At 37.9% G+C, this 12,085-nt stretch overlaps 1 protein-coding gene across 5 annotated transcripts in view; it reads left to right on the top strand.

Annotated features, from left to right (window-relative positions):
• The window catches only part of Lingo2 (leucine rich repeat and Ig domain containing 2), a 1,171,857-nt gene that overhangs the window by 989,655 nt on the left and 170,117 nt on the right, over positions 1-12,085 (top strand). The window contains exon 1 of one of the 5 annotated variants that reach the window (XM_028878488.2): positions 3,936-11,925. The exons of the other annotated variants lie outside the window; for them this stretch is intronic. The gene's annotated coding sequence lies outside the window, so the exon portion shown is untranslated. Of the gene's footprint in view, positions 1-3,935; positions 11,926-12,085 lie in introns of those variants that run through there. 5 annotated transcript variants of the gene reach the window in all.

Below are 12,085 nucleotides of genomic sequence, written 5' to 3'. Positions count from 1 at the left end.
CCTGTAGAGGAGCACTGATAAAGGAAGGACAAACTTTGGGTGAAATTGACCATTTAGAGAAAAATAGCCTGTCTTTTCCTTAGACAAATAACAGTCCTCACATCATGGGAATGGAGTTGATACTTTTCTCATCTTTTTTTTTTTTTTTTTTGTCCCCTGCTTTTGGAAATTAGGGAAAGGTATTGCATGGTGGATTTCAGTCCTATGCAAACTTGGTACATTTTAGTTTGCTCAATGAATATGCAAGAATTTATATAAATCGTTTAGGGTTGGTTACTATGGCGTGCATTTTATATGCTTGTTAATATTAGCATCATTAAGCTTTTATATGATGTTCTTAAAAGAGGCTCAAGGACATGAGAACTACTACAAAAGGAAGTGGAATGCAGTTCATGATTATTTTAATGTGTCACTGAAAAAAAATGCTGGTTTTTCAAAGCAAGACCATAATTCTTTAATCAAAGGCTGCAGGCAATGGAAGGAAATTACATTATCTCACTGCATCACTTATCTTGGATTCAAATATGAAAAATTGTCTCATGAAGAAAGACGCATCAATTCTGCATTTGATGAGAAGGGCAGAATTAAAATTTCAATCCTCAGCTTTGTCATTGACTTGTTGTCTGGGAAAGCATCTTTATTTGCACGCAGCCTACATGCAGACGAAGTGCACCGTCCCAGCTTCAGCTACATCTCTTCATAGCGAAAGGGAGTTCTAATTACTGCAGATGCTGCTGGAGGAACGGTGAAAGAAAGAAACAGGAGGGCCCAGGGAGGGATGCTTGACTGAGCACTGGTTTCTTTTTCATCACTGGGGAAAAACAGCAGACTACAGTTTTGAGTCAGGTTTGGAAGATAAAAATGTGGCCACTACATACTTTTATTCTAAGTTTTAAAATTATTTAAAGCAAACTTAGTAATCAGCCCAAGGCTCAGTTTTCTTTACCTATAAAGCTGGGATGATATATCTGCCTGCTAGGGCTTTATAAGGAAGAACACAACACACTAATGAAGTATTTAGTAGAAAATAATTTGACAGTTGCTAATAATGACTATGTCTTAGCGGACTTTTCTATTTCTTGAAAGCTTGTAATTCAAGAAATAAGCAAAAAAAAAAAAAACTACAACATAGACCTTAATATGTTGCACTGCACTAATTTTCCAACTATGGGAAGCTTACTTTATACAAATTCTCAGGAAACTTTCACCCTCTGCTCACAGAACGAAGGCATACCAGAATATATTTGAAGAAAGAGAATCTCAATTTGTGTTGAAGGCTTATCTCTGTCTACCTCACCTCTCTCTAACTTGCTGTATGTTATAAGAACCAGTAGGCCTTTGAAAAAATACCCTTCTATTAAACATACATTGGTCTTCTATGTTAAAAAAATTTTTGTAAGAGCTGAGTGTGGAGACATGTGCCTGTAATCCCAGAACTGGAGATATAGACACAGTAGGAGCTCTTACCTTTACACTTGGATTGGAAGTCAAACCATCATTACTCCTGGTTATAGTTGGAGTGAACTCTCAGTTGACATGAGTCTCCAAATTTCTTGACAACAGAACTTGAAACCTTTCCACCTTTGTTTTAGCCATTTTCTTATGACAAATACCTTCAAAACCATGCTTTATAAATGGTATACTTACCAATTTATGTGTGGAGATATAGTTGCATATACTTCTAGTTGAATTATTTTCTCTGGAGAACCTTAATACACACACTTAACTTATTAACATAACTATGTACAAGTTGAGTGTTGCCAATAATATCTAGATATATTTATTTAACACTTTTAAGCCTTAAACATTGCAAAGTTCTTGATCTCATATCCCCTCACCCAGGTTCTGAGTCCAAGGCAATATGACAGATAATTGCAAACATGTTGTGGCATTCTCTCTAATCTAACTCTACTATTAGGCCATCACCTTAGCAACTGCTCTCTGGTGGAAGCCTTCTTGGAACATAACTCTTGTAAAGTGCTGCCGTTCAAACTGGAATGTGTTTACTTTCCACATTCTAAAAGATTCCTCACATTTAACAGAGTGTGGGGATTTCTAGAACCTGCTATCTCCACATGATGACATAGCCCTCATCCAATTGCCCTTCCACGTGGCTCAGACCTGCCTTGCTCTTAGTGGTCATTGTATTATCTGCAATCGCAGCTTCCTTTCTCTTTCATATTGTGAAAATGTAAATTAAGCAACTCTTGTTACGTATTATTATTTCTTCGTTATACTTTATATATAGAGAGAGAAGTGATAGGATATTTGTAGTAAATTATATATAAAAAACTGAAACCCTAATTTTAGTTTTAATAAATTTGTACATTTTTATGTACATGAATGTTTTGTTTGTGTGTATATCTGTGAACCATGTACATGCATGCAGTGCTCACAAAGGAGCAGAAGCTGTGAGGTGCTCTAGGACTAGAGTGGCAGATGGTTGTGAGCTACCATATGGGTTCTGGCAATTGAATCTTGGTTCTCTGGCAGATCAGTCAGGGCTCTCTAACAGCTGAGCTATCTTTCCAACTCCTACAACCATATTTATATTAATTTATTTCTCTTACTTAAAATGATAATTATGACTGATAAACTTGAATTTGGTGAAGGACAAAGGAAAAATGCAGAGAGAGTTGGAAGTTTGACTAGTTCTGACTACAGTGCTTGTGGCTGAGACCATGGGATGTCATGGGAGGTAACAAATCATCAGCTATGAAGTAGACTCCCAAGAGCAGGAAAGGACTTGGTGAAGAGAGAGCAAACAGTACAAAAGAAACATGATCCAGGAAGAAGCCTAGATTTTCAGATTTGGAAGACTAGGCTAGATGGTGAACTACTAATTATTGAGCATTACTTTATGTGTGGTGGTAACACTGGAAAATATAAGATACATCCAAGAAGATATGTCAAATATGGGCAGAAAGTAATGACTTTAGATAGACAACATAAATTGAAACATTAGTAAACCTTGGGTAGCATTTGAAACAAAAATTTAATGGAATATTTGAAGAGACTTTAATGAAAACAGTGATCCAAGAACCAAATACTGACCTATGCCATAATTTAAATACCTATACAAACCCAGCACAGCTGTTTAACTTCTGACCTACAATTCACCAGGCCCACAAGACATTCTGGGACAAAGGTGGCACAGAAATTATAGAAGTGAACAATCAATGACTGATCCAGCTTGAGATCCATGAGAGGGAGCTCACCCTGGACATAGCCTAGAGGAAGCCTTGACCCAGAGACTGGACAGCCCAGAGACCTAGCATAGAAAAAAAATCTAAAAAAGGCAAAAGAAAAAAGTCAATGAAATGATTCCTAATGGTATTCTGCTCTACTCATAGACTGGTCCCTAGTCCAATTGCCATCAGAGAGACTTCACCCAGCAACTGATGGAAACAGATGCAGAGACCCACAGCCAAACATTAGGTGGACCTCCGGGAATCCTGTGCAAAAAGGGTGGGGGAAAGATTATGGGAGCCAGAGAGGCGAAGGATACCACAAGAAAACCCACAAAATCAACTAACTTGGGACTCAAAGAGAGCGAACCACCAACCAGAAAACTTGCATTGGACTGACCTAGGCCCTCTGCATATATGTTAGTTACATTTGTGTAACTTGGTCTTCTTGTGGGGCTCCTAACAGAGGGAACAGGGGCTGTCTCTGACTCTGTTACCACTTTTTGGGACCCTTTCCTTTTACTGGGTTGCCTTATCCAGCCTTAATAGGAGAGGAGGTGCCTAGTCTTATGGCAACTTGATATGCCATGGCTGGCTGATATACATAGAAGGACCACACTTTTCTGAAGAGAAAGGAGAAGTGGATGTGGGGGAAGATAGGGGAAGTTGAGGTAAAGGACTGGGAGGAGAGGAGGAAGGAAAGGGAAACTATGGTCGGGCTGTGAAATATTTATTAATTAATTAATTTTAAAAATAAATAGTGATTTAAGAACCAAACACTAATATATACTTCAGTCCAGTGATCTACCATAATAAGTACTTAAACAATTCACTAGCATCTAAGTTTACCTGGAAAGAATACTTAGCATCAAAGATTTAATCCTAAATACTGACTAATGTTGCTGGTTTGCACTTAAAACAGCTACCCTGGGTGTTCTCCCAGAGTCTAAATGTTGCTCTTTTGATTGACAGCTCTACATGAATATCTAATCGGATCTTAAACATATATATCCATAATTATGAATATAAGGCAGACATTGAATATAGACACGATGCAGTTATTTTCTGTTTCCTTATATATTTTCTTATAGTTGATTCCTCAAGAGTTTAAAGAAGCAATTGATAATAAATTGCATAATACATAATATATTGTTACTATATAGACACTTCTCAAATAGTACACCAGAAATAAGTCTTAATCTTTCATATCCTTTATTTTGCTTTTTATCTTAATCTCTTCAAAGGTTACTTGTGAATAGGAAAATCTTAGCTTTCTTGAGCAATTTTGTTCAAATAATCTTCTTTTTAAGAAATGTCAGGTGCTTTGTGGCTTGATATAATGAGGCAAGAGGCTAGTTCTGCCTTCCTCTGTATTTTGTGACATTTAAGGTGCTTTATTCTTGGTATATTTATATTTAAAGAAAATGTATGGGATGAAAGCCTTCCTCACAGCTCACTTAGTTTTCCTCATGAATGGGGTGATTACCATTTGATGGACAGGAGTGTCTGCTCACCTTGATGTGATGTCTCAGTTCAGGACACAGTGGCTGGCTGTGCTATTTGCATAAGTGCCAACTGAAAGCAAACATGTCAAGGCCAGCTTTGTTTTTCCCTTGAAAGTATACTGTCCTAAAGGAGGCTGTAAAATGATCTGAGACCTTAATGACACCATGCACTCTACTTCGTGAAACAGCAGACTAAACCCAGTCCTCATCCCATCAAAATACATAAACCAAATGCAGCGGCACTTTTCTCGTATCTGAATCTAATTTTGAAAAATGATGGACTTTGATGAAAAGGAGTAAAAGATGTATACAGTAGTTACTTAATTATTTCTATTGTTTCTATCTCAAGTTCTTTTACCATCAACCCATGCAACCACAGGAAAATCTGCAGAACAAATCATAGATAAGAAAATTGTCTGGTGAAGTACTGGAAGTGATTATAATCCCAATAGCCATAGCTCTCAGCATCTGCTGTCTTGCCTTGCAACATCTCCTTAAGTCATGCCTTCTTTAAAAGATGGAATCACATGAGGGGGAACCACATGAACCTATGTGAGTCCCATTTCTCCAACCCTATAACTTCTATGTCTTAACTCTGACAACTATGACATCCCATTTCATCTTCCAATTATTTTAGAATCCATTACAACTCAATTTATACATTTATGGTGATTTATTTAAGAGTTTAGATGTACTTTTTAATACTCGTATAATAAACTGAAAAATCTAGAAACAATAGAAATAGATGCCACAGAATTTATGTCCATGAATTTATAAAATTTAGTTACTAAAATATTTAGTCTTCAACCTTTGGAAATAGTTACAACTGTATCTCCTTTCCAGAGGAAGAAATTATTCTTTCTCTCATCTTTATTATTAATACATAAGGACAGGCGTTATGGGACCCTACCACATGTTAAGGATGAAACATCTGCAAAGGCAGCGATGTGGAAGGGTGTGCATGGGTGGTCACTGCAGCTATCCCCTTTGTTGCAGAAACTGTCATTGGAGAGAGATAACAGAAATGGATATAGATATGGCATCATGCCATAGGAGGGCCCAATGATTGCATAGTAATGTATAAACATGTATTTCAGTCTGTGATTTATTCACATTTGTCCCATAATACCTGTTAATCAGAGCAGTACCTTGCTTTGTTACATTGTCCCAAATGTTGGCCATCCTGGCCTGAAGATAATTTTCCTATCCTCTACCTTCCATACTTAATTCTAAATAGTATTACATTAATGACATATATAATATGATTTCTGATGTCATTGATTATATCTGTACATGTATGTAACCTGCCTCTCCAGCTATATTATAAATTCCTTGAGGTAGGAATAATGTCTTAATTTTTACAGCTATTTCTAACCATAAGTAAAACATTGTAAGTGTCCATATGGTAAGTGGGTCTTAAAATTTTGAATTTAGATGGGGAAGAAAATGAATTTAATGTTTAGTAACTTTGGACCTGCCTCCAAAAAGTCCTTTTCCCATGAACATTTCAACACCTAGAGTATCATAGCTAGGAGAACTGGATACCAGAGTGATTTGTGACTGACCTTTTTGAATCCAAAGTAATACAGTCATAGCAGAACAAATACAGTTGAACTAGAGAGTAACAGCAAGTGTCGGGAAGCTGATGAGGAGCCTTAAAATCTGTTTTAGAGGGTCCAGAGTTCAAACCAGTGGTGAGAATTGAAGCCCAACTCTAAATCTAGAAAAATCCTCCTTTGCACAGGAGAATTGATGTCAGATCTGACAAAATCCCTTAGAGTTTACCTAAAGATCAATAAATATATTCATGAGACCCTAAAACCATTCTGAAGTAGTCTGGAGAGGTCACTCTGTGGTTCCTTGCATTTTGTGGGGGAAAGCCAACTGAAATAGAAGCCTACTGAAATGAAATTTATTAGACCTAGGTCATATTACCAGTCTGCAAAGAGTCATTGTTCATTCTATAAAAAAGAAAGGAGGGGGTATGTCTCTCTCTCTTTTTTTTTGCACTTCTGTTTACTTTTCAACTCCATTTTGAATATTTTTATAAGCTGAAAATAATATTAATATAATAACAAAGCATTTTGAATGGGCTATTTTTCAAACACCCAGAATATCAATTCACTAAGTTCCTGCAATCCGATGAATAAAAACATCCACATATAGAATGAGACCACTAAAAATACAACTGTCACTTTTCAGGTTTACTTTTTTCTTCTTAATTGATAAGCCACAGCTACCTTTAAGGATGACAGATCCAGGAAGATCAAATCAATGCTCTTCAGTCCACTCAACTAGGTTGGATCTGGCCTGTTCTGAGGACTCACTGCAGCTGTATGACTAAGATGCTCCTGTGGTAGGATACCCTGGGAGCCAAGCAGCTCTGCATGGGTCTCTGTCAGGATGATGAGTGTGCCAGTATTATGAATGTGTCAGGGAGGAAGTACTCACTTGTATTTCAATCATGAGCAACAGAGAACGTTCTATCATCCACATCTGCCTAGGGTGAAGGAAGGCTTGGATCACAATATGCCAATAAAAAGCCCTCATTTGAAGTTGGCTAGGACTTCATACATATTTATAGTTTAAGTCCAGGGTGGACTTAGAACCATGTATTGTAGTGAGCGAGACTCTAAGAGAAACAGAGGAAGATAGATGGGACTGATATTGATCTCCTCTATATATTTATCTCCCATATACAAAGAAAAGCCAAAAAGTTTGACTTACCCGCATCTGTTTTGAGTTTATAGCATGTGCCTGTTAATTATCATTAGTGTTATTTCTTGTTATGTTCTCACCACCACCACAAAAAAAAAAAAAAGTTTCAGTTTTTGTTAGAATGATCCCTGACTGAAGAATAAGAAAATAATTATTCTGGCCCTTACTCTGTCAATTTCAAGATGGTTCTCTAGATAAGCCATACCCATGCTCTCTCTATCCTTTCTCCAAAGGAGGAGTCACATGATTAAGCTGGATGATCTCCGTCAGTATCATTCCATCAGCTTTTGTGTGGCCCTATTGAGTTTCCCTGACATATAACCAGATCACGCTGGAATTTTTACCTATCTACTAGGCAATGGATTCTACATATGGATATTGTGGAAGTAGAGATTTGATATTTAGAGACCCTTTGCAAACAAAGGCTACACAATTGAATTTAAATTGACATCAAACTGCAATAAGTTGAAAGAAATCTTATCAAATGTGACACCAACTATGAAATGGCTGTTTTATTTCCATACCCATTAGGTGAAGAGCCCAGGATGAGCCCAAAACAGTGAGCATCCATTTCCTCTCATGCTGAAATAGGTATTCTCTATTTACATGCTTCAGCTTGATTACAAGTTCCGTTCCCAAGCTCACATTCACAGCACTTGAAAGATGCAATTGAATATAATATCCACACCTACTCTCTGAGGACAATTTTTGGAGTGACATACAGCCCAGCCTTGCAGATAAAGCAATGCAATGTTAGTTTATAAAAATTAAGTACTTCTCACAGCTGCACATGGCTGTTGTGCATATTTGCAGTCAAATCCTCTACCACTGAGCTATATCCCCATTCATGATATTTGAGTGTCAGTGACAAGAAAGCCCAGGCAGAACAGCTCAGGAATTAAGCATAAAGTACAGGAAGTGGGCCACACAGTTTTGATCACAGGCTTACAATTTCCTAGCTACCATCTATGTCACATCTCTGGACCTCGTTTTCTTTATGGATAAGATAAAGATAAAAAACCATGCCTTCTTCTCAGGGTTAAGTGCTCTGTGTACTTTTGTTTAAAATAATGAGAATCATTTGAATTGTGCTTTTCCATTGATATACTATTATAATTACTACCCCTTATCTCAGCCAAATGTGTCCACCCCAAAGTAATAGTAACAGAAAACAGCACCATGCAGTAGAAATAATCTAGGTTTGGGAATCCTTTATCAGTTATGCTTTGTTACCTAGCAAACCTCTCCAAAATTGCATGGCTTAAAAGAACAGTGTTTTGTGCTTACACATAGCTCTTGCATGCTGGGCAGAGCTAAATGGGTGGGAACGGCTCAAATCTACTTCATATGGTATTAGCAATGGCATCTTGTCCAGGGCTTTGGTGCCTTGTATTCCTTTGGGCAACTCTTTGCTTGTGCTACAGTGGTATGTTATGTGATCGCTATGTATTTCCCAAGCCTGACTGGGAACACCATAATCCCTCTGAGAACTGAAATCCAACATTCCGGCATGTCACTTATACTATAATTTATTAGGCAAACATGTGAGAAAGGTTTTAGATTCAGGGGAAGGAACATTAGCCTTCTCTTCTAGATTGACAGTAAAAAGGAAAGACAGACTCACTGGAGGCTTTAACAACAGAATCAGGCACACGTGAACCTCAGTTTTATTCCCTCCACTAAGAACTGAGGGGTCTGTGACTCTCAAAAGCAGTGCTACTCAACCTTTAATACAGTTCTTCATGTTGTGTTGACTCCCAGCCATACAATTACTTCATCACTACTTCATAACTGTAATTTTGCTACCGGTATGAACTGTAATGTAAATATCTGCTATGTGATCCTTGAAGGGGTTGTGACCCACAGCACGAGAACCACTTCTCTGCAGTGCTATTTAAACTTCATGCGCAGGGCAGGCTAAGTCCATGTCTATATCCTGTCCTTTACCTGTAATTCTCCCAGGAGAAACTAGACGCAGTAAAGGTCAGGAGCATCCCTTCTACAGAGGAGAGGAAGATCCTGTCACTCACCTGGCTGTTCTCTGTGCTCAGGTGTCACCATGTAAGACTGGTGCTCACTTGGCTGTGGCTGCTTAGTGTGTGTGCTAAGTCCGCTAAGTCAGAAAAGTCACAAGTCACCAACTGGGTGACCATTTCTTTAAGCACTCCAGGTTGCCTGTGGTGGGTTTTAGTTGGTGGAGAGTTTAGTCAATCCATCTCAAATGCTCCATTCACATTTGGGAACACGTCACTCAGGCTTGGTAATGAAGGAACAGACATATCTGCCTGTAGGGAGGGGCATCACTGTAAGGCAGCAGAGCCCCATAAACAGCTCTGGCATTCAGTGCATTTCCCCAAGTCTCAGTGGTCGCCTTGAGGGGAGGGGGTCCTCTTCCTCTTATAGCTGTCAGTTTTAGATATTTCTCTGATTGAATTTCTTCAAACAGTCTAGAAAATGAGATTGAGTTAGGAGTTATTTTAGGGTTCAGTTTATGTAGTAGCCAAATTCACAAAATGTTGTTATCGATAGTTTTGACTCATTAGAGAAATGAATGTTTTTTTGTAAATCGTGTAGCCAAATCACAGCGTGGAATACAATATCATATTTGGTTATAAAAATGATAAAGAAAACTCATCAGAGACTGTTACAGGAAAGGGAGAGGCTCTGGCCTTTCATAAAAACAATGTCTTTTTTATAAGATCTAATATTTAGGACGCCATTATTTAAATCATGGTGCGGTAATGAAGCCTGGGGAGATGTGTCTGGAGCTGCAGAGGTAGCTTAGGACTCAGAAGCATTTATTGCTATCCCAGAGGACCCAGATTCATTTCTCTACACTCACATTGGGCAGCTCACGGCTGCCTGTAACTGCAAGTCAAGGAGACTCAATGCCCTCTTCTGACTTCTGAGAGTGCTTCCCATACGTTGTGTATATATAGTCAAGGATGCACATACACATACATATAAATAAAGATAGATACACTTATAAAAATTAAATCAGCTCTGTTAAGATTAACTAGAATGATTTGAATTTAAGATTCTATTGGTATGGAGTGCAGGTGCAGCTCAGTTGGTACTCAATTTTCACCAGAGAGTGTTTATCACAAATGATGGGATAAATACAATGACAATTCTAATTGTCTGGGAAATGTAAACAATGAGACCTCTGGAAGTGGATTTAAAGGTTACTGTTCCCAGCAGTGGATCTATCTGAAGGTGTATAACACTCTTTTGTTGATATCACCATTTAGTTTCATGGGTTTGAATCATTCCTTTTGTTCCCTCTTGGATTTTTTTTTCTTGCATTTTCATATTCCCCCTACTTAGAGTTCTGGTGTTGAACATTTTAGTGCCCCTTAACGGTCTGCAGCAGATACTCTTCCTCCAAGGGAAGGTAGTCTATGGTATTGCAGCCATCAACCAGAATTATTTGCAGGTTATGTTTCATTTGATTATATGAAAGCATGTAGGGAACCATATGAGTCTAGTTTCAACATCTGGGTGGATATTCCTAGTACCTTCTATTTCTGGAATACCACTAAAATATTTCATAAATTATTGTGATAAAATAGTTTTCCATGTTACATAAGAGCATCTCTGTTTATCATAGTCTCTGTAACAAATGCATTTAGAAACAGACTGCCAAGATGAATACCTGTCTCCCATCGCTAATGATCTTGAATTATGCGAGAAACCACATGTCTCTCATTTCTATTTAAGCCAATAGAATGTCATGCTTTAGAAAGTTTAAGAAATTTATTTCCATGGCTTTTCTCTGGTGTTGAGATGTTTACATAGTGGAGGTGCTTAGGTGTGCACACAGTTTTCTTCCTCTTCCTAGTCCCTCCAGTGTTTTAGCTGAAGAATGTATGTATACTTGACTTTATCTTATCTGGTTCCAAATTGTGGGTGTTCTGTACTTTCCTCTGACACTGAGATTTGAAATGATGTTTTCAGCCTCCTTTTCATGTGAGATTCTGTTTCATTCTATACATTTAGCACGGATAATATTCACCCATCTGTTTTACGATGTACATCACTATCATTAAAGCCATCTTCTCTGGTAATATTGCTAGATATATCTTCATTTGCTCACTCTAGGAGTTTGATTTAATTTACTGAAAAATCAGGATTTTTACCAGAGGAGAAAACATGTCCTCTTCTTTTCTTCCTGTTTTTCTTTTCCTGTTTGTTCCATTTCTTACTGAAGCTATGCCCCAGAACATAGCTAAGCTATGCTAACAGTGGTTTTAGTTGTGATCCCAATTATTAGGCAGCCAACAGAGCATCACTGAAGAAGTCAATATTAAACTCACTAAGAAGAATTTGATTTCTGTTTACTCAGGTAAATTAAAAAAAAAAGTCATTTCTGAGACCTGGTGATGGTTCAGTGGATAAAAGAGCTTGCCCTGAGAACAAGAAGACCTGAATTCGAATTGCCAGCACCCACCACACCACCACCACTATTCCTTCATCCTTCTACACACTTCTCTTAAAAGACAATCAACATACAGGTAACATGATATGAATTCAACAGGTTCTATTTAGGAATATATATATATTCGTATATGCATGCAATAAAAATTAGTGAAGAAAGTAGGCCATGGGTTTGAAGGAGAGCAGAGAGGGGTATGTGGAAGGGTTTGGAGGGGGGGAAGGAAAGAGAGAAGTGTT

This window comes from Peromyscus leucopus, chromosome 2, assembly GCF_004664715.2.
Source record: "Peromyscus leucopus breed LL Stock chromosome 2, UCI_PerLeu_2.1, whole genome shotgun sequence".
NCBI lineage: Eukaryota > Metazoa > Chordata > Mammalia > Rodentia > Cricetidae > Peromyscus > Peromyscus leucopus.
The sequence above is the reverse complement of the archived record's forward strand: the minus strand, read 5'-3'. Positions and strand labels throughout refer to the sequence as shown.